A 27,631-nucleotide genomic window follows, 5' to 3' on the forward strand; every position below is an offset into this window, starting at 1 on the left:
CAATTGGACGAGAACAGAACTAAAGAATACAGTAAAAAACACGAAATTAACAATCATAACAAGGGAAACGTAACTAAATTATTGTCAAATTTAACTAACATATCGCGTTGCTCTGAAAAATCCGAGCGTGCAGTACCTCTGGAACGGAAACTTATTACTTCTCGGAATAAATTTCTAGTTGATATCTACGCTCCCGGAGAAATGAAAAGCTGAATATTACGGCAGGAGGCTTCTCCGAATCCTCAGTCGGCTCAATCGTATCAAATCCTTTTTCTAATTTATCGAATGGAGACGGAGAGCAGGAATACGGAAATTCCGCGCAGACGAGCTCTTTGTGGAGGGAAAGTGGCAGAGCGGGAGGGTCATCTGAGCAGTTTGCGGGAACCGGAAATGCCATCAGCTGGCTGGCGGGGAGCCAGGAAAGCTGGCCGCATAATGCGGCCTGGACTCGTCTGGCGTGGCGTGGCGGCTGGCGCGGTCTGCTTCATAAGCTGCCTTGCGAGACGGAGGAAGGGGAAAAGACTTTTCGTCGTCGTCGGAAGCGGCGGAGATAGGATTACGGTACTAAAACTTCCCGCCACAGCAACTTTATTCTCTTACTGCGCAACAGACTGCTATTTCTGGACAATCATGCGTAAATGCTCCATCGACAGAAGGAATTTAGAACGCAGAGCTGAGAATGATTTATTTCTCTTCAGCTGATATATGGCAAACTCATATTACCATGAAACATGCGATCTCGAGGAAGTAACTCACTCTGACTCACATCCGATAAGCTCTGGAGCTAACATTCAAGCCGCATCATTTCGTGGATGCTCGTATTTTGACAACCAAAAATATCATTAATTTGACTAATATGAAAATAGATACGCGTTTCAATTACGATTGTTAGTCAAAGGCTGCAGCTATGGACAAAGAAATGAAGTTATCTAATTAAGTATTTGTTTCCTTGCAGGTAGGTGCCTGCTGCATTAAGACACAATAAAAAAAAAAAAAAAAAAAAAAACCTGTGCCATTGTCCCGAGAAACTGTTGCATCTCTTTGTTTTGGCTTCTCTAGATGTTAGTTGGTGTGATGAATCGCAGATTGTTCGAATACAACATTGGTAGTGATGTACATATACAGATAAATAAATGATTACAATATGAAGAACTGGATGACGTGTTCAAAATAATGAGCTTCACAAAGTCAGCAAGTCAATAACTTGTTGGTCCACCTCTGGCCGTTATGCAAGCAGTCATTCGGCTTGGCATTGATGTATAAAGTTGTTAGATATCATCCTGACCGATATCGTGCCGAATTCTGTCCAACTGACCCGTTAGATTTTTAAAATCCCGAGATGGTTGCAGGGCCTTGACCACAATCTTTCAAACGTTCTCAGTGCAGAAGAGATCCGCCGACTTTGCCGGCCAATGTAGTATTTAGAAAACAGGAAAGTAAGCAGTAGAAACTTTCGGCAAGTGCGGGTGAGCAGGATGGATTGCCATGAACGGCAACAAAACGGGCCGTAGAATGTACTCGACGTACCGCTGTGCAATGGTGGTGACGCGAATGACAACCAAAGGGATCCTGCTATGAAAAGAAGTGGCACTGTTGACCGACGCTCCTTATTGTCAGGCTGTACGGTAGGTGACAGTCAGATGGGTATCCTACTTATGTCTGGGGAGCCTCTATACGTATCTTCGGCCGGCCAGGAACCTCATTGTCTGGAGTAGTATTGTCTTCAGTGGTGAGTCCGGCTTTGAACTGAGCCCAGATGGCCAACGAAGGCGTGTTTTGAGGCGCCGTGGACAGGGGTGGGATACCAATCTGAATGTCACGTGCCAAACCGCGATACAACCAGGTGTTATGGCCCGAGTGCCATTTTATTTCACAGCAGAATTACTTTGGTTGTCATCTGCTGCAGCCTATCGTCCCATAGTTACATCGACGATATTTTACGCTCCGTTTTGTTGCCATTCATGCCAAGCCATACCAGGCTTACATTTCAGCAAGATAACGGTCGCACGCACACGGCGGGAGTTTCTGCAGCATGTTTTATGCTTGCCAAGCCCGACCTAGGACCACAAGCTCGCCGGATCCCCCCACAATTTTGGGCATGGGCCTCCAAGCATCTCGACATTTTGACAATCTAACTCGCCAGCTGGACAGTATTTGGCATGATACCCCTCAGGGAGCCATCCAATACCTTTATCAATAAATGCCAAGCCGAGTACCTGGCCGGCCGATGTGGCCGAGTGGTTCTAGGCGCTTCAGTCCGGAACCGCGCCGCTGCTACTGTCGCAGGTTCGAAACCTGCCTCGGGCATGGATGTGTGTAATGTCCTTGGGTTAGTTAGGTTTAAGTAGATCTAAGTCTAGGGCAGTTAGTTGAACCAATCTGAACCGAATTTGTTTGCATAACGGCCAGAGAGGTGCAACGCGTTAGTGACTAGCTCAGTTTGTGAACCTCTTTCTCTTGAATGTATTGTTCAGTTTTTTCTGAAACAGTAATCATTTGTTCGTCTGTACATGCATATGACATCTACCGATTTCCGTCCCATTTGGATTATCCCTTCTTTGTGCATCGTTCTTAGCTTTTTTTGTCTTAGAGTGTATCTAGACGTAGACGTAACATTACAAAACGGTATGACATGAAACGAGCCCGTAGGGGTGCTAGCAGAAATTGGGATGGTCGACTGCAGTTTATGGGCAGAACTGTAGTAAAGTCTTGCTCAGATTTATATTGATGAGTCCACGTAAATATTCAGCAGGCCGCCATATGGTGCACGGTGGATGGTACCATGTATCATTACTAGTCATCTCCTTTCCAGTTCCAGTCGTAAACACAGCGTGACCGCGTACACAACACCTGTACCATCCATTCTAGGTCACTGTTCGAGTCTTTGGAACCCCTGGCAGTTCACATTAAATTAAGAAGTCTAAGCATTTCACTGCCGAGGTTCGATGAAGACGCGACTATTGAGATCCTTCGTGTACTCAAACTGGAATCCCTGGAGGGAAAGCAGAGTTGTTTCCGAGAAACACTGTTGATAAAATTTGGAGAGCCGGCATTTGAAGGCGACTGCCACAAATGAACGTTTTGCGATGATAAGAGAAATTAACAAAAAAATGTTCAAATGTGTGTGAAATCTTATGGGACATAACTGCTATGGTCATCAGTCCCTAAGCTTACACACTACTTAACCTAAATTATCCTAACGAGAAACACACACACCTATGCCCGAAGGAGGACTCTAAGCTCAGTCGGGATCAGCCGCACAGTCCATGACTGCAGCGCCCGAGACCGCTCGGCTAATCCCGCGCGGCAGAGAAAAATTTACGTTCGTACCGAGGCACAGAGACAGCTGTTTTTCCACGCTCTGTTTGCAATTGGAACAGGAGAGAAAATGACTAGTAGTAACACAAAGTACCCTCCTCCATGCACCATTAGGTGGCTTATGGAGTATGTATATTGAATAAGTAGTATAAAATTTGGCGGTCAACCTCTAAAACGTGAAACACATGCATTAATAAATAATACACGGAAAAATGGAAGCACTACAGAGGACTGGAAATCGGGACAAATTTGCCCTATATATAGTAAAGGAGAAAAGTATAGAAGATGTTTTCAGAGGTGCTGAACGAAATAACAAGAAGTGTATATTTCCCAGAGGAATAGGAGAATACAGTTGTGGTTTCCAGCAGAACAGGACTTACGACCAGTTTTATGATATTAGAGAAATTTTATGAATATGACATAGACTTCCTGTTTGCTGATATTAAACAAGCTTTTGATGGTGTTAATAGGCCAATATTGTAAGAGAATTGGTCATCTGCTACAACCAAGAAGGTTGGTTGTCTTAAAAATGAAAGAGAAAAAGGCACAAGTAAAGGTGATATCAAAACTACCAAGAGTTTTAACTTTAGAAATCGAGTGAAAAATGATAAATGCTTCTATGCATTCCTATTTAACTTAGCATTGCACAGTCTGATACAAAAAAGAGGTGGAAGAAATCCAGTCAGATATGTGCATGTGCAAATGATATTGCAAATGTGGCTGGAATGTAATCATCCTCAATAAATGTACAAAAGAATGGATGCAGAAAAAGCAAAAATTGGACGAAAACAAGACAAATATATGCTAATGTCCAGATCGAAGGCTAGAGGGTTATCATATTATCTGAAGGCTTCTAATAAATGCTTCCAAGCTCTCAGCTGTTTCTATTATCTAGCTATCCCTTTAGCTACCGATAGTAATGATACGAGACAATGTACTGGAGAAACTATGCAAGCAAGAAATAGAGCTTGTCATTCCAACTTACGGGTATTTAAGAATCTTTAATTGCAAGAACAGCCACGTCAGTGACGACGGAAACGGATATCAACAACTTAATAGCATCTGAATGAAAAACTCTGCCAAACTTTTTCGGTCTTTCAGAGTGGCACAGGGTTCGAGAGTTAGGTACAACTGTAATATACAACAGCTTATACCAGGCTAAGACTTAGTGAAATTTATTAAATCTCAAGGATGCGATGTCTGGGACTCGGAACCCGAGGACTAATCCGAGCGTCTTTGATTAGTAATCAAAACCTCCTCAATCCTGGATTCGAATCCAGACACCACTTCAATTCTGAATAAAAATCGTTAACAATGTTGGGCGAACTTCCGGCTTAAGAAGTCACCCCAGTTTAGCCAACGGCCTTGTCAAATTCGGCGGTGAAGCGGACAGATATTAACGGTACCCTTAATCCTTTGGGGTGGCACATTGCCCGTAAAAGGCGGATGAATCAGCAATGGTCAATGGTACGAGGATGTAGAAGGCAACTGAAACATACGCAGTGAAGACACATAATGCGTATCCACAGAACATATTACCTGTAATTGAAAAAAAGTGTCACATTGATCTCTCCATTGGCGAAAGATTCCGGACTAGCCGTCCATTCGGATTTCCGGGAGGGCCTGTCAAGTCGGAGGCGACTATAGAAAAAGACTGAAAACCAAGGATAGGGCGACGTTCTACGAGTAGGGGCGTACAACGTGAGAAGTTTGAACGTGGTGGGGAAGCTAGAAAATCTGAAAATGGAAATGCATAGGCTGAATCTAGATACAGTGGAGGTCAGTGAACTAAAATAGAAAGGAGGAAAAGATTTTTGGTGAAAAGAGTACAGCAGGAGAAAATATTGTAACTGGAGTAGGATTCATTATGAATAAGAAGGTAGGGCTTTGAATGAATTACTGTGAACAGTACAGAGGAAGGGTTGTTCTCAGCAGAACCACAGCAAACCAACATAGAGAGGATGCGTTCAGGTATACATGACATACCAACGTCGCTTGGCGAAAGGAATGAGAGAGGAGAAAGGTTAATTAAGTACTGCAATAAATTTCAGATAAGAACAGCGAATCATCTGTTCAATCATAACGAGAGCGTGAGATACGAGAATATTCCAGTTATATTACATCACGCTCAGGCAGAGGTTCCCAGAACAGTTATTAGATTGTAAGGCGTACCCAATAGGAGATATAGACTCAGATCATAATTTAATACTAATGATGATTATGCTGAAGTTCAAGAGACTAGTCAGGAAGAATCAATATGCATAGAAGAGAGATACGGAAGTATTGAGAAATAAAGAGATACATTAGAAGTTCTCTGATTTTACAGATAAAGCGATAATGAATAGCTTAGTATCTGAAGAGGAGTGGAGATCTCTTTAAAAAAAGGGCAATCACAGAAGTGGGAGAGAAGGACGTAGGTACAAGGAAGCTAACTGCTATGAAACTTTGGGTAACAGAAGAAAGAATTCCAAAAGGAATTTACAATGATGCTGAGGGAAATTCAGTAACACAGAATTACTTGGAATGAAATAAATATGAAGTGCCGGGAAGCTATGGCGAAATGGCTATCTGAAAAATGTGAAGAAATCAAAAAAATATGGTTTTAGGAAGGACTGACTCAGTATATAAAAAAGTTAAAACAGCCTTCGGTGAAATTAAAAGCAAGGACGATGACGTTAAGAGTGCAGTGCGAATTCCACTGTTAAATGTTGAGGAGAGAGTGGTTAGGTGCAAAGAAAACATTGAATGTCTCTATGTGGGGGCGAGGGGGGGGGCCTTGTCTTATGACGTGATAGAAGAACAAACAGTAGTCGATAGGTAAGAGATAGGGGATCCAGTATTAAAATCAGAACGTAGGTTTGGAAGACTTAAAATCAGGCGAGGGAGAAGGGATGCATAACTCTCCTTTGAAATGTCTAACATCACGGAGGGGGGAGGGGGGAGGGAATTGTTGGTGTGTAAAACGTATGAAACTGGCGGTACAGTATTAGACTTTCGGAAAAACTTCATCCACAGAATTCCCAAGATTGCAAGAGCTGACAAGTGCGAGAATTATCACACAATCAGCTTAACAGCTCATGAATCCAAATTGCTGGTAAGAATAATATACAAAAGAATGAAAAACAAAACTGAGGATCTGTTAGATGACGACCAATTTCGCTTTATGAAACGTTAAGGCATCAGAGGGGTAGTTTCGACGTCGTGGTTGATAATGGAAGCAAGACTAAAGAAAAGTCAAGACAGGTTCATAAGATTTTTCGACCTAGAGAAAGCAGAGCCAATGTCAAATGGTGCAAGATGTTCGAAATTCTAAGGAAAATAGAAGTTAGTTATAGAGGAAGCAGGGTAATATACAATATGTACAAGAACCAAGAGGAAACAATAAGCGTAGAAAACCAAGAAAGAAGTGCACAGATCACAAAGGTTTTGAGACAGGAATGTATCTTTCGACCCTGCTGTTCTATGCATACCTGAAGAAGCAATGCCGGATGAAAAGAACTGGTTCGAGAGTGGGAGTATATTCAAGGTGAAAAGATATCAACGATAAGTTTCTCTCATCACATCGCTATCGTCAGTGAAAGTGAAGATGTATTACATGTTCTGTGGAGTGGAATCACCATTCTAATAAGTACAAAATATTGATTGAGAGTGTATCGAATAAAGACAAAAGTAGTGAGAAGTAGCAAAAATGAGCACAATGAGAAACTGGTAATCACGAAATAGATGAATTTAAGGAATTCTGTTACAAACCAAAAAAAAAAAAAAACTGATTGATGGAGCTAGGAGGACATAAAAAGCAGACTAACACTGGCCAAAAGAGCCACGTTTCATACATGGGTCTTAACTTGAGTAAGAAATTTCTGAGACTGTACGCTAGAAGCACAGCATTGTATGGTAGTGAAACACAGACTGTGTGGAAGAAGAGAATCGAAGCATTAGAAATGTGGTGGTACAGATGAATACTGAAAATTACGTTAACTGATAAGGTAAAGAAAGAGGAGTGTCTCCTCAGAATCGGCGAGGAAAGTAATATATGGGAAACACAGACAGGAAGAAGGGATAGGACGATTGGACATGTGTTCAGATACAAGGGGATAGCTTCCATGGTACTAGTGGGAGCTGTAGAGGGTTAAAACTGTAGAGGAAAGCAGAAAACGGAATAAATCCAGCAAATAACCTAGGACGTACGTTGCAAGTCCTGCTCCGAGATGAAAATGTTGGTAGGCCTACAGGAATTCGTGGCGGAACGCATCATACCAGTGACAAGACTGATGATTCAAAACAAAAAGGACGCATCGAGAGGATGAGAGGGATAAGATAGCCATACGAATAATGGCAGGCAGCGACACAGCTAGGACAATGTTAATGTCACTGTAATCCGAATAATATTTTTAGACAGTGAGTAAAATGTAGTGAAGTCTTGGCTAGTGTAGCAGACTGAGCAAGGTGGTGCATTGGGAGGACACGTGGGCTCATATTTGGGTTGAACAGGAGATCGGAGGGGCCGGGGACGACGGATAAAATCCTCTTCTGCTGCTCCACATTTAGATTTCCCGTGCTTTCCTATAAGCGCTGAAGCTGAATGTTGGAAAGGTGCGTTTAAAACGGTACGGTCAGCTTCCTCTTTTTCCGCCAATAATTATCGCGTAGGCGACATTATATTAAACCGTAATGTACTTTCTTCGTAACAAATGACTTCAAGATGTCACAGCTCCTGGCGCATAACGCCAGGAATTTCAGTTGTAGAGATGAGTAGTCCTGTCAAGTGTACACGAACAGATAGTTGCTTTAATTACGTATACAAAAAGTAGTCCAGAAAAGGCATGATATTGTTTTTGACAGTTATCACTACCGATATTTTGCGTGTAAGATATAATCCACGGTATCACAACAAACCAAAATCAGTGTTAAAGTAGAACTATCACACATCTAGCAGGCTTACATATCCAGAAGTCGGAAGGAGATGAGGGAACGCTTCCTCTCGCTTAGGGTGCGATATAATTCCAATTTTCATCCAATTTTCGCCGTAGAGGGTATCTAAATACACACAGACACACACACACACACACACACACACACACACACACACGCACACACACACACACACAGAGAGAGAGAGAGAGAGAGAGAGAGAGAGAGAGAGAGATGGGGAGAGAGAGAGAGAGAGAGAGAGAGAGAGAGTGGGGGGGGGGAGGGTCGGAAGGGATGGATTTAGAGTACTTAACTGTAGTAAATGCAGTTTCCTATTCCATTTACGTCCTCTGGTGTGTTATCTAATGTACGTCGAGTGTACAGTGCTGCTGCATACTGCTGGTGCCTGCAGCTCCGCACGTATCCAATAAGGAGAGGTGTTTGTGGCCGGCAGGCTGCGGCTACGTGATGCGACGTCCGTAATAGGTGTAGTGGCCCCAAGCAACAAGGCTTCGCCTCCCGATGCCGTTTGTTGAGAGAGAGCGAGAGCAGATGATGTGGTGGAAACTCCACATCGTGTGCCAGGATGGAGGATGTGTTGGTTCAGGCGAAGTGACCCCAAAAATGATTCAAATGGCTCTGAGCACTATGCGACTTAACTTCTGAGGTCATCAGTCGCCTAGAACTTAGAACTAATTAAACGTAACCAACCTAAGGACATCACACACATCCATGCCCGAGGCTGGATTCGAACCTGCGATCGTAGCGGTCGCTCGGCTCCAGACAAGTGACCCCAATATCTTTAATTTGCTTCATAACCAACACAAGAGAATCCAAGTGTCTGCGATGTGGTGCTACAGAAGAATGTTGGACTTTAGGTGGACTGATAAGGAACTGGGAGTGCTCCGAAGAATCGGTGAAGAAAGGAAATAATGGAAAACACTGACAGCAGGAAGGGTCAGGATGACAACATATGTGTTATGACGTCAGGAAGAAACCTCTATGGCTCTAGGGAGAACTTTTAAGTGTGGGGCTACGAAGAGGCTGGAATATATTCAACGTATGATACAAGTGTTATACCGATGTGAGGAGTTTAGCGCAGGAGAGGAATTCGTGGCGGACCGCATCGATCCAGTCAGAAGACTATCGCCACATAAAAGAGAGAGAGCGGGAGAGTGGGGGAGAGAGAGAGAGACTGAGTTTGTTAATGGCATACAGGTTGAGTTATCAGAATTATGAGTGATCCGATGCGTTCCCCCACCGCTTGTTCTCCTGTGCCAACATCTTCATCTCACAAGGGGACTATGAGACCTGGTAATCACGAATTTTAATGAGTCTTAGGCATGCTGTAGACTTACCTGTCCTGAGAAATGGCTAGCGACTTTTCGTGTGACGGCCCTTGCTTTCCGAGAAAACTGATGTTTTATGCATTCTCTCGTATTCGTGCAACGTTAATCATTTATTTGGACTAAGCGAGAGTACCACAGCGGCTGATACACGCTGACGGTAGCCGTTCAAATCCCACCTGTGTCTCTTTTCATTTTTGAGTTTCATCGTATAGACTATTATTAACTAGTATACACTACATTCCGTAAGTTTGGTAACACCATGTTATATATTACTATGGAGCTAGGTCAGATTGATCTACGTGAGTTATCGGTCAGAATAAAGAATAGTATGTTCAAATAATGAATAACAATGATAAAGTATTGTAGAGATAATTACTGTGCACGTACAGAAACATTGATATTGCTCAGTTTTACATAAACTGACTTCACTTGTCCAAGCAGTTCCACTAAATACGCCCGGTGGTACCAGTAGACGACACGACTGGGCAGAGATAGATTGTTTACTGTCCTTTCAGCTGTAGTTCTGCTTGCACGAAGGTAGGGCATGTCACGAAAGAAAATAGAATGCGTAACGAAAGTAACTGAAAATCACCCCAAAGCGCCAGATTTCTTATGATTCATCGCAGGATGCTGATTTGTTACAGCATATTATGAATGGAGTTTCGTCTGGTGCAACAGATTTACAATGTAGAAAGTACTGCAACCAGCCACAAGCTTTTTTAATGATTTTATTTTAGCATTACTAGTTTCCGACTTCACTCCATCGTCAGATGGTAGCGTTGACTTCCTTGCAAGTTTTACATTTGTATCGTAAAATATAACAAAACTTTTGTGATTCTGAAGTTTACAAAAGGTTTTATATTTGAGTCCTAAAATATAACACCCCCCCATGAACCACGGACCTTGCCGTTGGTGGGGAGGCTTGCGTGCCTCAGCGATACAGATAGCCGAACCGTAGATGCAACCACAACGGAGGGGTATCTGTTGAGAGGCCAGACAAACGTGTGGTTCCTGAAGAGGGGCAGCAGCCTTTTCAGTAGTTGCAAGGGCAACAGTCTGGATGATTGACTGATCTGGCCTTGTAACAATAACCAAAACGGCCTTGCTGTGCTGGTACTGCGAACGGCTGAAAGCAAGGGGAAACTACAGCCGTAATTTTTCCCGAGGGCATGCAGCTTTACTGTATGATTACATGATGATGGCGTCCTCTTGGGTAAAATATTCCGGAGGTAAAATAGTCCCCCATTCGGATCTCCGGGCGGGGACTACTCAAGAGGATGTCGTTATCAGGAGAAAGAAAACTGGCGTTCTACGGATCGGAGCGTGGAATGTCAGATCCCTTAATCGGGCAGGTAGGTTAGAAAATTTAAAAAGGGAAATGGATAGGTTGAAGTTAGATATAGTGAGAATTAGTGAATTTCGGTGACAGGAGGAACAAGACTTCTGGTCAGGTGACTACAGGGTTATAAACACAAAATCAAATAGGGGTAATGCAGGAGTAGGTTTAATAATGAATAGGAAAATAGGAAAGCGGGTAAGCTACTACAAACAGCATAGTGAACGCATTATTGTGGCCAAGATAGATACGAAGCCCACGCCTACTACAGTAGTACAAGTTTATATGCCAACTAGCTCTGCAGATGACGAAGAAATTGAAGAAATGTATGATGAAATAAAAGAAATTATTCAGATTGTGAAGGGAGACGAAAATTTAATAGTCATGGGTGACTGGAATTCGAGTGTAGGAAAAGGGAGAGAAGGAAACATAGTAGGTGAATATGGCGTGGGGGACAGAAATGAAAGAGGAAGCCGCCTGGTCGAATTTTGCACAGAGCACAACATAATCATAACCAACACTTGGTTTAAGAATCATGAAAGAAGGTTGTATACATGGAAGAACCCTGGAGATACTAAAAGGTATCAGATAGATTACATAATGGTAAGACAGAGATTTAGGAACCAGGTTTTAAATTGTAAGACATTTCCAGGGGCAGATGTGGACTCTGACCACAATCTATTGGTTATGACTGTAGATTAAAACTGAAGAAACTGCAAAAAGGTGGGAATTTAAGGAGATGGGACCTGGATAAACTAAAAGAACCAGAGGTTGTACAGAGATTCAGGGAGACCATAAGGGAGCAATTGACAGGAATGGGGGAAATAAATACAGTAGAAGAAGAATGGGTAGCTTTGAGGGATGAAGTAGTGAAGGCAGCAGAGGATCAAGTAGGTAAAAAGACGAGGGCTAGTAGAAATCCTTGGGTAACGGAAGAAATATTGAATTCAATTGATGAAAGGAGAAAATATAAAAATGCAGTAAGTGAAACAGGCAAAAAGGAATACAAACGTCTCAAAAATGAGATCGACAGGAAGTGCAAAATGGCTAAGCAGGGATGGCTAGAGGACAAATGTAAGGATGTAGAGGCCTATCTCACTAGGGGTAAGATAGATACCGCCTACAGGAAAATTAAAGAGACCTTTGGAGATAAGAGAACGACTTGTATGAATATCAAGAGCTCAGATGGAAACCCAGTTCTAAGCAAAGAAGGGAAAGCAGAAAGGTGGAAGGAGTATATAGAGGGTCTATACAAGGGCTATGTACTTGAGGACAATATTATGGAAATGGAAGAGGATGTAGATGAAGATGAAATGGGAGTTTGACAGAGCACTGAAAGACCTGAGTCGAAACAAGGCCCCCGGAGTAGACAATATTCCATTGGAACTACTGACGGCCGTGGGAGAGCCAGTCCTGACTAAACTCTACCATCTGGTGAGCAAGATGTATGAAACAGGCGAAATACCCTCAGACTTCTAGAAGAATATAATAATTCCAATCCCAAAGAAAGCAGGTGTTGACAGATGTGAAAATTACCGAACTATCAGCTTAATAAGTCACAGCTGCAAAATACTAACACGAATTCTTTACAGACGAATGGAAAAACTAGTAGTAGCCAACCTCGGGGAAGATCAGTTTGGATTCCGTAGAAACACTGGAACACGTGAGGCAATACTGACCTTACGACTTATCTTAGAAGAAAGATTAAGGAAAGGCAAACTACGTTTCTAGCATTTGTAGACTTAGAGAAAGCTTTTGACAATGTTGACTGGAATACTCTCTTTCAAATTCTAAAGGTGGCAGGGGTAAAATACAGGGAGCGAAAGGCTATTTACAATTTGTACAGAAACCAGATGGCAGTTATAAGAGTCGAGGGACATGAAAGGGAAGCAGTGGTTGGGAAGGGAGTAAGACAGGGTTGTAGCCTCTCCCCGATGTTGTTCAATCTGTATATTGAGCAAGCAGTAAAGGAAACAAAAGAAAAATTCGGAGTAGGTATTAAAATTCATGGAGAAGAAATAAAAACTGTGAGGTTCGCCGATGACATTGTAATTCTGTCAGAGACAGCAAAGGACTTGGAAGAGCAGTTGAATGGAGTGGACAGTGTCTTGAAAGGAGGATATAAGATGAACATCAACAAAAGCAAAACAAGGATAATGGAATGTGTTCTAATTAAGTCGGGTGATGCAGAGGGAATTAGATTAGGAAATGAGGCACTTAAAGTAGTAAAGGAGTTTTGCTATTTGGGGAGCAAAATAACTGATGATGGTCGAAGTAGAGAGGACATAAAATGTAGGCTGGCAATGGCAAGGAAAGCGTTTCTGAAGAAGAGAAATTTGTTAACATCCAGTATTGATTTAAGTGTCAGGAAGTCATTTCTGAAAGTATTCGTATGGAGTGTAGCCATGTATGGAAGTGAAACATGGACGATAAGTAGTTTGGACAAGAAGAGAATAGAAGCTTTCGAAATGTGGTGCTACAGAAGAATGCTGAAGATTAGATGGGTAGATCACATAACTAATGAGGAAGTATTGAATAGGATTGGGGAGAAGAGAAGTTTGTGGCACAACTTGACCAGAAGAAGGGATCGGTTGGTAGGACATGTTCTGAGGCATCAAGGGATCACCAATGTAGTATTGGAGGGCAGCGTGGAGGGTAAAAATCGTAGAGGAAGACCAAGAGATGAATACGCTAAGCAGATTCAGAAGGATGTAGGTTGCAGTAGGTACTGGGAGATGAAAAAGCTTGCACAGGATAGAGTAGCATGGAGAGCTGCATCAAACCAGTCTCAGGACTGAAGACCACAACAACAACAAAAAATATAACAAAGTTTTATACATTGTAGTATCGTCATGAAAAGCCCTCCTTTACATAATATAAACAGGCGACTGATTTTCTCTTACAGTGCATGATCAATGAACTAAACTAAATAAAAGATGGTGGATACATTTGTTTACATCCACTGCTGATGTGATGTGCAAAGAACATGATTGTGGACAGATATGGCACGCTTCTGGAGTTAATGCAAAGATACTTCTTCATGGTACAGATAATTGTATACGGTTAGACATACAATTATTTAGGTTTGAAAGATGATGGTAGTGGGCAATAACGAATTGTCTCTTAATCAGTTAATTATTATGTCTATCATTTCAAATTATAGAAGCTGTACGAATTTAAGGAGATACTTTAGATTTTTTAATTATACTTGATCATTTAGTGTGCACTCAAGGCTACTGTGAAAGTGTTTATATACTTCTCATTCCTCTAAGAAATTCATCTGTACTCGCTTTTCGGCGTAAAGTAACATATCCAAGTTTTCTTCGATGCTTATCACTGTGCTTCCGTGCTGGGCCAGGTGAGTAGCGACAGTTGACATATTTAGGTTGTTGAGCCTAGCCATACATGTGCTTCCGGTATCGTACGTTTAAGCTTCTAACAGTTTGGGCAGTGTAAAATTTGGGACATACGGTACAATTTGTCTTATAGAAGCCATATCTCTGATGCACTTCAGTTTTAAATTTAAATTGTGAACAATTGTATTTGATTTTTATTGTTTGTGGATAAATTAAGTTTTGTATATCTGGCACGGAATATGTTTGCAGTTTCACGTGACACTTTACCAATAAACCGTCTGCGTATGCAGACGTATTTCACAGAATTTTGTGGAGCTATTTCCGCTAAGGTGCTGTTTGGTTTGGACTTAGAGCTTTCTTTGATACTGTATTTGCTTTTAATTCTTTTGTGAAATTTAGTGGTGGTGTCAGGGCATTTACCATTAGTATTTTTAGTTATTGTGGCTTATTTTCAGTGTCCAAAGGAATTTTTTCCATTCCGGTGAGCCTTGTAATATGCCATTTTGTGTTGCTCGGAATCACATGATGAGACATTGATTTTGATAGGCGTTGAAATGGGTTTTATGTACATTTCAAATTTACACTTACCATTGTATTTACTATTTTAGGTCCAAGAAATTTATGCCATTATCAGTTACATGCTCAACAACAAATTTTATGCATTAGTGGAATATGTTAAGCTCTTTTGTCAACTGATTAATTTCGTCTGTTGTTCCACCAAATGAGATAACTGTGTCATCTACTTCTTTGCCACATCAAATCAGCAGGCCATGGAAAAAAACGTATCCGTCACCTTGTATTTAGTTCAGTTGGTTCATTATTATGTATTGTAAAGATGTAAAGAGGGCTTTTGATGAAGTAAATGCAATATACACGCAATATATAAGTGTAAAACTGAGTAATCACAAAAACCTCGTGTAAACTATGCAATCACACAAACTGTGTTATATTTTAGGACGCAAATGCAAAACTTGCAAAGAAGTCAACGCTATCATCTGACGATGGGCTTAGGCCCGAAACTAGTAATGGTACAATAAAATCATTTAAAAAGTACACCTTGTGGCTTGCTGTATTTCCTAGAATGTACTTACGAAAACATCTGCGACATTATCTATCCAAAATTTATAAAGCAATGTAACAAATTTTTTGTGATAGACCCGTATGCTGGTTCACATTAATCTAAATAACACCAATTATTCTATCATTTAATCTGCCTCATCGATGTGTCTGTTAGCTTTTACTTGTCATTTGTGTGGGGTGTTTCTGATCTCGTTACCTGTCCTTTTCGTGCTTCTTTACTCACATGGTGCTAAATTTACTGAGACGAGTGAACCTCTATCCATATTTATACTGTTTCCATATGTTGCATTCTACCAGAATAACTCTTTTCTTGTCGAGTGTAATACACCTGAGTTTGCATCTTCTTGTATTGGTATAGCACGCAGTCGTTTCCCGTTGAGCTCCCCCTAGTGTGATTAATTACTTGATGAGTTCAGACTTATCCAATCCGAAACGATTCACAGACAGCATATCCTAACTCCTCCCGAGACGTATTCGCTGTTGATTACATTAAATAAATGTTTTAATGTTTTCTGTGTATGTATAAGAATACTGTAGAATCAGTACTTGTCTGCGATGCTGTCATTATGTTCTATGCAGGAGTAGAGTACTTCCCTACGAGATACGATCTCAAGTTGATCAAATTTCTCGAAACACTCCGGTTTCGTTTGTAGTAGGTGTATATCGGGCAATCTAATCAGCCTATTCCCTGAAGGACTTCGCTGTCATATACGTGATGACGACGTATACTAGGTCCTGACATGAATTACAAAAAAAAAAATATCACTATTGATAGTTGTACAGAGTCCATAGGTTTAGCTGTTACGCATTTGAGTGACTGGTCATCAATTTCGCCAGGGCTCAATATGTAAAATTTTACAAGGTTTCGTAGGACATGATGCATACGATGAGCGAAAATAAGAATGTGAACTCTGAGTGATCGATCAAAACCCATTTGGTGATTAAATTATGATGGCGTTCTCTTGGGTAAAATATTCCGGAGGTACAATAGCCCCCATTCGGATCTCCGGGCGGGGACTACTCAAGAGGACGTCGTTATCAGGAGAAAGAAAATTGGCGTTCTACGGATCGGAGTATCGAATGTCAGATCCCTTAATCGGGCAGGCAGGTTAGAAAATTTAAAAAGGGAAATGGATAGGCTAAAGTTATATATAGTGAGAATTAGTGAGTTCGGTGGCAGGAGGAACAAGACTTTTGGTCAGGTGAATACAGGGTTATAAATACAAAATCAAATAGGGGTAATGCAGGGTGTAGGTTTAATAATGAATAAAACAATAGGCGTGCGGGTAAGGTACTACAAACAGCATAGAGAACGCATTATTGTGGCCAAGATAGACACGAAGCCCATGCCTACTACAGTAGTACAAGTTTATATGCCAACTAGCTCTGCAGTTGATGAAGAAACTGATGAAATGTATGATGAGATAAAAGAAATTTTTCAGATAGTGAAGGGAGACGAAAATTTAATAGTCATGGGTGACTGGAATTCGACAGTAGGAGAAGGGGGAGAAGGAAACATAGTAGGTGAATATGGATTTGGGGAGAGAAATGAAAGAGGATGCTGTCTGTTAGAATTTTGCGCAGAGCGTAACTTAATCTTAGCTAACACTTGGTTCAAGAATCATAAAGAAGGTTGTATACATGGAAGAACCCTGGAGATACTACAAGGTTTCAGATAGATTATATAATAGTAAGACATAGATTTAGGAACCAGGCTTTAAATTGTAGGACATTTCCAGGGGCAGATGTGGACTCTGACCACAATCTCTTGATTATGAACTGTAGATTAAAACTGAAGAAACTGCAAAAAGTTGAAAATTGAAAGAGATGGGACCTGGATAAAATCAAAGAACCAGAGGTGGTACAGAGTATCAGGGAGAGCATAAGGGAATAATTGACAGGAATGGGGGAAAGAAATACATCAGAAGAAGAATGGGTAGCTTTGAAGAATGAAATAGTGAAGGCAGTAGAGGATCAAGTAGGTAAAAGGACGAGGAATAGTAGAAATCCTTGGGTAACATAAGAGCTACTGAATTTAATTTATGAAAGGAGAAAATACAAAAATGCAGTAAGTGAGCAGGCAATAAGGAATACAAACGTCTCAAAGATGATATCGACGGAAGTGCAAAAGGCTAAGCAGGGATGGCTAGAGGACAATTGTAAGGATGTAGAGGCTTATCTCACCAGGAGTAAGACAGATACTGCCTACAGGACAATTAAAGAGACCTTTGCAGAAAAGAGAATCACTTGCATGAATATCGAGAGCTCACATGGAAACCCAGTTCTAAGCAAAGAAGGTAAAGCAGAAAGGTGGATGGAGTATATAAAGAGTCTATACTGGGGCGATGATCTTGAGGACAATATTATGGAAATGGAAGAGAATCACTTGCATGAATATCGAGAGCTCAGTTGGAAACCCAGTTCTAAGCAAAGAAGGTAAAGCAGAAAGGTGGAAGGAGTATATAAAGGGTCTATACTGGGGCGATGATCTTGAGGACAATATTATGGAAATGGAAGAGGAGGTAGATGAAAATGAAATGGGAGATATGATACTGCGTGGAGAGTTTGACAGAGCACTGAAACACCTAAGTCGAAACAAGGCCCCGGCAGTAGACGACACTCCATTAGAACTACTGACAGCCTTGGGAGAGCCAGTCCTGACAAAACTCTACTATCTGGTGAGCAAGATGTATGAGACAGTTGAAATTCCCTCGACTACAAGAAGAATATAATAATTCCAATCCAAAAGAAAGCAGGTGTTGACAGATGTGAAAATTACCGAACTTTCAGTTTAATAAGCCACGGCTGCAAAATACTAACGCGAATTCTTTACAGACGAGTGGAAAAGATGGTAAAAGTCAACCTCAGGGAAGATCGGTTTGGATTCCGTAGAAATGTTGGCAGACTTATCTTAGAAGAACCCTACGACTTATCTTAGAAGAAAGATTAAGGAAAGGCAAACCTACGTTTCTAGCATTTGTAGACTTAGAGAAAGCTTTTGACAATGTTGACTGGAATACTCTCTTTCAAAATCTGAAGGTGGCAGGGGTAAAATACAGGGAGCGAAAGGCTATTTACAATTTGTACAGAAAGCAGATGACAGTTATAAAATTCGAGGGACATGAAAGGGAAGCAGTGGTTGGGTAGTGAGTGAGACAGGGTTGTAGCCTCTCCCCGATGCTATTCAATCTGTATATTGAGCAAGCAGTAAAGGAAACAAAAGAAAATTTCGGAGTAGGTATTAAAATCCAGGGAGAAGAATTAAAATTTTGAGGTTCGCCGATGACCTAATTCTGTCAGAGACAGCAAAGGAGATGGAAGAGCAGTTGAACGGAAAGGACAGTGTCTTGAAAGGAGGGTATAAGATGAACATCAACAAAAGCAAAACGAGTATAATGGAATGTAGTGTAATTAAGTCGGGTGATGCTGAGGGAATTAGATTAGGAAATGAGGCACTTAAAGTAGTAAAGGAGTTTTGCTATTTGGGGAGCAAAATAACTGACGATGGTCGAAGTAGAGAGGATATAAAATGTAGGCTGGCAATGGCAAGGAAAGCGTTTCTGAAGAAGAGAAATTTGTTAACATCCAGTATTGATTTAAGTGTCAGGAAGTCGTTCCTGAAAGTATTTGTATGGAGTGTAGCCATGTATGGAAGTGAAACATGGACGATAAATAGTTTAGACAAGAATAGAATAGAAGCTTTCGAAATGTGGTGCTACAGAAGAATGCTGAAGATTAGATGGGCAGATCACATAATTAATGAGGAGGTATTGAATAGAATTGGGGAGAAGAGGAGTTTGTGGCACAACTTGATTAGAAGAAGGGATCTGTTGGTAGGACATGTTCTGAGGTCTCAAGGGATCACCAATTTAGTACTGGAGGGCAGCGTGGAAGGTAAAAATCGTAGAGGGAGGCCAAGAGATGAATACACTAAGGCTGCAGTAGGTACTGGGAGATGAAGAAGCTTGCACAGGACAGAGTAGCATGGAGAGCTGCATCAAACCGGTCTCAGGACTGAAGACCACAACAAGTGGTGGAAGATGCTCCTAACGCCTCAAAGAATGGCAATCTACATTATGAAAACACCTTATCCATCTTCTATTTAAGCATGTAGCGACTGACCTGTAATAGATGACTGTTATGAATAAAAGAGGGGACGTCACTGACTGTCACGGTTTCAATATTTTGTGGTGGTAAGTTCCTATGGGACCAAACTGCTGAGGTCATCGGTCCCTAGGCTTACACACTTTTTAATCCAACTTAAACTAACTTACGTTAAGCACAATACACACACCCATGCCCGAGGCAGGACTCGAACCTCCGACGATGGGAGCCGCGCGAACCATGGTAAGGCGCCACAGACCTCGCGGCTAATCTTTTGTCCTGGACCCAGAAGACATTGGGTTCTTGGCAGGTGTTTCATTGCTTAAATGATAGTTAGAGAGAGCGAGAAAGCTACAGACAATGATAGCCAGTGAAGGCAATCAAATTTAAACACACATGTAGAATGACACACGAATGCTAAGTAGGCTGTTACTGCGTTTTTTAGAAAGCATTCACTATTCTGGGTGAGCTGGCAAGATGCTGCCTTGCTGTAGGACAAGAAATGAAACAAAATAAATAAATAAATACGTAAGGCCAAAAGAGAAACCCATAGGAGAATAGATGCGATACATAGCGCGAGGAATGTTTGCTGAAATATATCAAAAACCTGAGAGTTGCAAGCCATGAGTTCCGTAATATGTGCACAGAGGCACGAGCCAGATGACACATTGCGACCAACGGAATCGCGAAGCCGAAGTCTTGCTGCACCTCTCCTACGTCTAACATTGTGACAAGTCGGACAGTCGTAACACAAGGCTGCTCCCAATATCGTGGTGGAAGGCAACGCTTATATAGCAAAATGGGAGTAACTGCCGCACCCCAACTATCTGCGATGTTTGCTTGTCCAGCCTTAGCAAAAAACAGGCTGGAGTCTGTCTCTCCGTGCTATTTGTTATCTCAGACGACGCACTGTCGTATGAATTGGCAGTCAGCAAACAGGTTCCTGCATCCAACATTTTAGGGGGACGAAATGAACCGTTGCTGCAGTTTTACTTTGGCGGGTAGCCCTATCTCTTTGACTGACAAACTGGGACACCTGTTCCCCAAACAAAGGAGGAACTGGTATGATTTAGTCATTACGAAGCTTCAACTTAAATTCAGATGTAACGTGCAGGAACGTTCCACGAATTTGCCATTTTGAGCACTTTCTACACTACAGATGTAGAGATGTAGAAATTATTTTGTCCCATTCACTTGATTGTACTGCATCTAGGCAATTCATCGCTGATATTTCTTCGCTGTAGAAAATTAGTCTAATTGCTTAAATTGATTCATTAAGTCTTGTGACGCTTAAATCAATGCTCCGTGTTATGTGCCATGATTATCAATAGTATCGTAATTTTGTAGATAAGACGAAACACTGGCTCGAATTTCGACATTAATTTTGATTGCCTCTCTTTATTTATTTTAGATGTGCGTTGTATGTCTCGAAACATCTACATTGTATAAGTATTCTCATTTTAATCAAGGTAGGTGTTGCTTTTATTAGGGGATGTCTACTAATATCGAGCCTCTCACAGTAATTTACTTTTTTGAAGTGAGCAAACTTCTTATTTCCGTCTATTAACACAAAATTGTTATGTCGTCCGACTACCAGTTTCAGCCAGCGATGACCATCTCCAGATCTGCAGCAAAACATGGGAAAAACCAAATACAACTAGTCTGCATCTTAAAAGAATGAAAAAGGCCATAATGAAAGTATTACCCTGATGTACCTGTGGAAAACATGCGCTTAAGATATGTATGACGAGGCATACCTCTTTTAAAACATGTCCTAACGTAATGAAGCTATAATGGTATCGTCAAAAGATATACACAAAATCAGTATAGCATCGTCGCACATAGTTAGAAGACGGTATATACTAGGCGACATTAAGAGCGGAATCATATTGTTAACAGCGCTACTGTTCATGACCAAAGGCACTACAGCAGCCAACAAATGTTGGTGTCGTAAGCTAGTAAGATACACATATTCGACAATTACAAAATTGTAAGAGATGGAAAAAAAAGTACAAGTATGTGATTCTGAGACACTCTTGTGTCGATTTAGACAAAAATACAGTGACGTCGATCGGAAGAAGCCTACGTAGCTAACGGAATAAAGTAAATGATAAAATAAGTAGGGCAAGAAGCCAAATGGGTGAAACAAGAGACTGTAGGGAGCAGTTAAGTGGATTACGAGTTTCGCGATTAACTGAAGGTACCTGATGTAACTTCCAAGATCAACATATGAGAACTGCAATATATTACTGTATTTCATCCACTTACTTTATCACGACATTGCTTTTGGCGTTAGCCTTGTGCTCAAAGACAGACCACCCACTTCACTGGCACTTGTCGTTTGGCACTCCTACGTGACCTCGCTTGGACCGGCGGTACCGTCCCGAATAAGGAACCGAGCGAGGTAGTGCAGTAGTTAACACACTGGAATCGCATTCTGGAGCACGACGGCTCAAACTCGCGTCAGGCCGTCCAGATTTAGATTTTTTGTGATTTCCCAAAATCGCTTAAGGCAAGAGCCAGGATGGTTCCTTTGAAAGGCTACGGCCGATATCCTTTTCCGTCCTTCCCAAATCCAGCTTGGGCTCCGTCCCTAATAACATCGCTCTCGACCGGACGTTCAACACCAATCTTCTCCTCGTCCTCCGAACATGGAAAGCAAGTGCTGGTCTCTAACCTACTCCTGCTTCGTCTGTGAAAGCCATCTCCGCATCGATAAAATCAGATCTCTGATGCCGTAACAACACCTTGTGTAATTTTGTTATTTTGTGATGAGTCACAATTTACCAGAATTTCTATTCTTGCAAATTCCATAGTGATGAAGGATCTCCATAATAGACTGCCAGTAGGAAGGATGGAGATGAGAAATTACATGTCAAATGAGTTTCTGACAGTTTCACAATGCTCTAATACGGTTCTGTACACAAAATACTGTGGCGCTCATGTAAACAATCACCTCTTTGGGTACAAAAAAAAAGACCAAAGGTAGTTCGCTGTTAGAAATTGAAGGATGGCGTGCCCCGATACCGCACGCAGCCGAGCTCCACCAGCGCGGCTGATTTAATTGGTTTCGCCGGTCGTATTTCAGAATTCTGACACGCACCCCGTGCCCGGCTCCCCACACTCTGGCTCCAGATACGCATCGGATTCCACCCCCGCCGCCCGCCGCGGTGCAGGTAGCAGCTAGTTTTATTCCGGCCGGAGAGCAGTTCGTGACGTCAATAAATCTCCCGTAAAAGCCCTGGGCTCCTTGTTCGCGGAACCTCTCTAATGTGTTTTCGTCTCTCTCGCCCCCCTCTGTCCACTCTTCCTCTAGCCGCCCCTACCCTCTTACTCTCCCTCGCTGCCTTCCCACCGGCAGAGGTCGTGGTCACTGTTTAACATATAATGAACGGCAGGAGGCGACTCAAGGCGGCGTCTGAGCCTAGCGAAACGGTTCAAAACAGCGGTTCTCACAGCAGGAGGCTTGCTACGACCCCGCCTTACATATGAACCTACGTTTTTCAAAGCAATTCTAACCGTTTCATAAATACCGTGTACGGGGAAGTTGCGTAATGGCTTACGTCGCTACATTATATTACCTTACTCGTATTCCACGCGTGACTGTTAAGACTCAATTCAGTCTACATTTTCACGAAGATATTTTATGTAGGCCCCTGAAGTAAGCTCTGTTGTTTTATCTTTGTTTACTCTAAGAATCGAGAGAACCACTAAATACACCACAACCATAATCAATCTAAAATAAACACCCATTCAAAACTACTATATTGCACCAACAGTTTACACCAAAAGTTATAGACAGGAGTAAAACGGACTATAAACGACTACACTACTCTGTGTACTGGTACCAGTGCGACGGAATGTCATACCTAACAGCCCGGGTTCGATTCCCGGCTGGGTCGGGGATTTTCCCCGCTCAGGGACTGGATATTGTGTTTATCAACATGATTTCACCCCATCGACACGCAGGTCGCCGAAGTGGCATAATCTCGAAAGACTTGCACCAGGCGAACGGTCTACCCGACGGGAGGCCCTAGGCACACGGCATTTCCATATGTACTGGTGCACTATACAGGGTGATCTTATGAACGTTTAAAACCATCGAAGCGACGTATATGATGTTGTGACAAGTAATTTAATATGACACATGTGGTCACAAATGTCGGGAAATATTCTAAACGTTAGTGACAAATGCGTAACAAGTGAAGAGCCGGCCGCTGTGGCCGAGCGGTTCTAGGCGCTTCAGTCCGGAACCGCGCTGTTGGTACGGTCACAAGTTCGAATCCTGCCTCGGGCATGGATGTGTTATGTCGTCAGGTTTACGTAGTTCTAAGTCTAGGGGACTGATGACCCAGATCTAAAGTCCCATAGTGCTTAGAGCCATTTGAACCATTTTTGTAACATGTGACGTCACCAGGTGACGTACCTTGCTGCACGTGTTGTGACTGGACCTGTCGTCCTAACCTCCGCTGGCAGGGGGTAGTACTACACATCGCTCCGGTTGGCTAGTCTGTTTTTGCATAACCCCAGATGATACGCTAGTGCTCGCAAGTACTAACAAAATAGAGATCATTTCGTATGTTATATCTCATCTGATAAATATCCTTGATTTCAGAACACAGCATGTCTGACCACAGTGGTACCTTCCCTCAATACGTTTTTTGCTTTCACTGTTCACTAAAACTAATGGTTTCTGTTTCACGACACCTCCACATATCATATACTGGTACAAACTACACTCCAGTCACCCCATTGTCTCCCCTCTGACCACCAATCCTGGTGTGCTGCGGCACCTCCACATACACATCCCTCAGTCCCTGCGCTTACACACTCCATATCCTTTGCCAAACCAACTTCAACTACCTCCATCTTCCAGACAGTGAGATCCATCCTGGTAGTTATCCCTCCTACCAACTTTAACTCTTCCTCAACTACGCCACTCCACATCGGGGTTCCTCTCTCCTTTGCCGCTACGCCCACCCCTCCAAGCTACGCCCACCCATCCATTTCCTTTTGTATCACTACTACCCACACACACCATTACTCCTCCTTATCCTCTGTCCTTCCCAGGATCTATATTTCTACTATCTGCTTTCCCCCCACCTAACATCTCCAAACTTTCCCCATGTAAGAGACCAACATCTCTTTACACGCTGTCTAAACCTAAATGGGACATAGCCTCTCCCCCCATAATACTTTTTCACACAATGCAGGTCCTTCGTGTTAAGTGAAAGCGCAGTGCCCCAACGTTCCTTCAGAGAAGAATTTCACCTCATCGCAACCATGATTTTAGTTTACATATATTCTTCATCCTTTTAACCGTCCAACACTAACCTTTTTTACTTAAACCGTAATTAGTCCTCATACTTTTATTTTGTCATCATCTCTGATGTAATTTTATGAATACTGTTCGCTGTAGAGCGGAGTATTGTATCGCTGACAGCCCATCCACCGGCAATGTGAGGCGTGGGCTGTGAAATAACAATTTAAAAAAACTGTTTCACGCATTCTACGGTACACAGTAGCAGACAATATGTGAGAAGGTAAAACACGTTGTGGGACACGTTTTGTGTAAATACATCTTGCTGCAAGCAGCATCATAACAGAGATGCAAGTCTGGGAGCTCGTTAAATGTAAATCGATTCATCATAGCATTGTATTACTACTACCTCGAGCACTGCCGTATCACATTTTATAATGGAGGAAGGTAAAGAGAAAAACCTACCGGCGAGGATAGGACAACAAGCCCAACCGCTGCACGTGCGGCGAATTAGGCCATATGGTGACGTTACATGTTCAGCATTCCTCATTCACTTTTGTTGTATTTTCCGACATTTGTGGCCCCATGTGTTTTATACTAAGTTACTTGTCTCAGCGTCATCTACGTCGCTTCGACGCTTTTTAAACTTTGAGGGAATCACCATGTGTAACTCATTAAAGGAACTACACAGAATAGTCTGCACAATCACTTGTAGGAATTGCAAGTAAGCTTGACTACTCTGGATGACATACATACTTAGTAGTATGCCGTCAGTGATGACCACTGAACTTTTTAACATTTGAAGAAATGGAAGTTAAACGCCTATAGTAGAGTACTGGTATTAGGCTAGAGCTTCAGTAACGTCTGTGGCTCTAATAGATAAATTATAGAAGTAAACCGATATTTAAGGTGAAACCAACCGTTTTACTGTGAAAATCTTTTACATTGTTACTGCAGTGATCCAGTTACAATTTGCTTTAAAGCGTACATTAACGTCTTTGAAATACTTTATTAAGCATCGAAATGACAACTTATGATTGTTAACTCATCTGTTCAAATGGAATTCTGTTGTTTCATGGATATAAAATAGCAGTTCGTGAGCAGATACATTGGTTGTATAATTATTTCGTAAGTGAAATAAGAAGTTAAGCAAAAACTTGTTCATATTTGTTCTTGTGCTGTCCCTCTGTCGGCTGGAAAGGCACACAACCTAGAAAATTATTTCAGACTCAGTGAAGATATGGGTTGCGATGAACTTCGAAATAAGTACCAGTTACGTCTCATTTAGGACGACACGAATGAAGTGCAGTATAAATAATGTCTACGCAAATGAGACAGCTCGAAATTCATTGACAGAGTGTTCTTCGTAAAACATTTATTTTGTCATATTGTTCTAAATTTATGCATATTCTTAGGTGTACAATGTTTTTAAAACGAAGTAATAATTAACGTTGAATTATTTTTCGTAGAATTCCATCAAAATGTACCAGTATTTGCACAACTGTACACGGAATGGCAGCGGGTTGGACAATACTGAACTAAATCCAAATACCATCGTCACTGACTGGATGGGAGTCTGAAAGTTTTGCTCTCAGGAAACGTATTAAGACTTCAGATAATTATGACTGTCCCAATAGGAGTAGAAGTTCTTACAGCTTCAGCAGTACGTAAAGACTTACATTTTGCCGCAGAAGTTGCCTACCTATTTATTCTTCATGGAATCATCCAGAAAGTCAGGAGGCGTATGAGGAATATAACATTATTTTGGTGACCATACTTCCTTTTAGCGTGACATAAACATAGATTTCCTTGCAAGGCTTCGTTTCGGGAAAAACGAAACATAAGAATCTAGTTAGATAGCGTTTTACTACAACACTTACTTGCCAGTCTTATGAACTGACTCTACACTGAAACTGTTTTACAGCCGAATTTTGTTAGAACACATGAAACAGTAGAAATCCTTTCAAAAAACTGACGCTGAAATTTTTTATGTCAGTGGTTAAAACTACTCAAATGCCACAGTCATTGCTTATGACCTTCTTCTGGTTATCTTACTATATGATAACAAATCAACAACGTCTGCCGAAAGTTGTTAAAATGGAAAGTATATGTTTATGCAGAGAACGAGGGAAAAAGGGAGGAACAAAAGTCGCTTAGCAAACCGTGCAGTTCGCTTTTGGAACTAGATACCGCTTCTGCCGATATAGTAGCGAATCGTAAGCTGCCAAAGTATGGTTTACAACTGCTGGAGTGAATATATCACCCTCCGCGAGGATACGGTTACGACGCGATATTTATTCCATGCTTGATACTCAGAAGCTAATCCCACTGCGGTCGTCCTGATTTGACGTTGCTCGTAATATTGCGATGTAATTTCGGGTTATAGCTTAGCAACAGATGATTTTTAAAACAATCCTCCTCCTACTGCATGTGACAATATTTTCGTAAGAACGACTCACGTCTAAAATTGTATGAGATTTCGCTGGAAATTGATTGATTTCTTCTTACATTGTTTAGCATGTTTCTTTTAATTTGCAAGTGATTCTAATGACATTGGCAGTGCCTTTAAAACACACAGGATGTTTCGTAATTGCTGACAAGGTGTGTGTTTCTATAGCCTCAGAAGAAACCTATGAAAGGAGGAATCCCGATACAGTCTCTTTTTGCTATCACCACAATTACATATTTAGTGTTTAAGTTACTACCGAAAAGACAAAGTTTGCCGCATCACACACAGAATTCTAGGCCGCCTAACCTTTAGAATTCTTAGTCCAACAGATGCTTCTACGTGCCCGAACTAAATTGAAATATGTGTCGTTATAACTACGTCCAATCTACATGATTGCTTATAACGTGCTTCTATCAGCTGCACACTATCAGCCGAAATCTAGATCTGCAACGCAAAAAAAGAGACTGA

The sequence above is a fragment of the Schistocerca piceifrons genome, chromosome 6 (assembly GCF_021461385.2).
Source record: "Schistocerca piceifrons isolate TAMUIC-IGC-003096 chromosome 6, iqSchPice1.1, whole genome shotgun sequence".
NCBI classification, from domain to species: Eukaryota; Metazoa; Arthropoda; class Insecta; order Orthoptera; family Acrididae; genus Schistocerca; species Schistocerca piceifrons.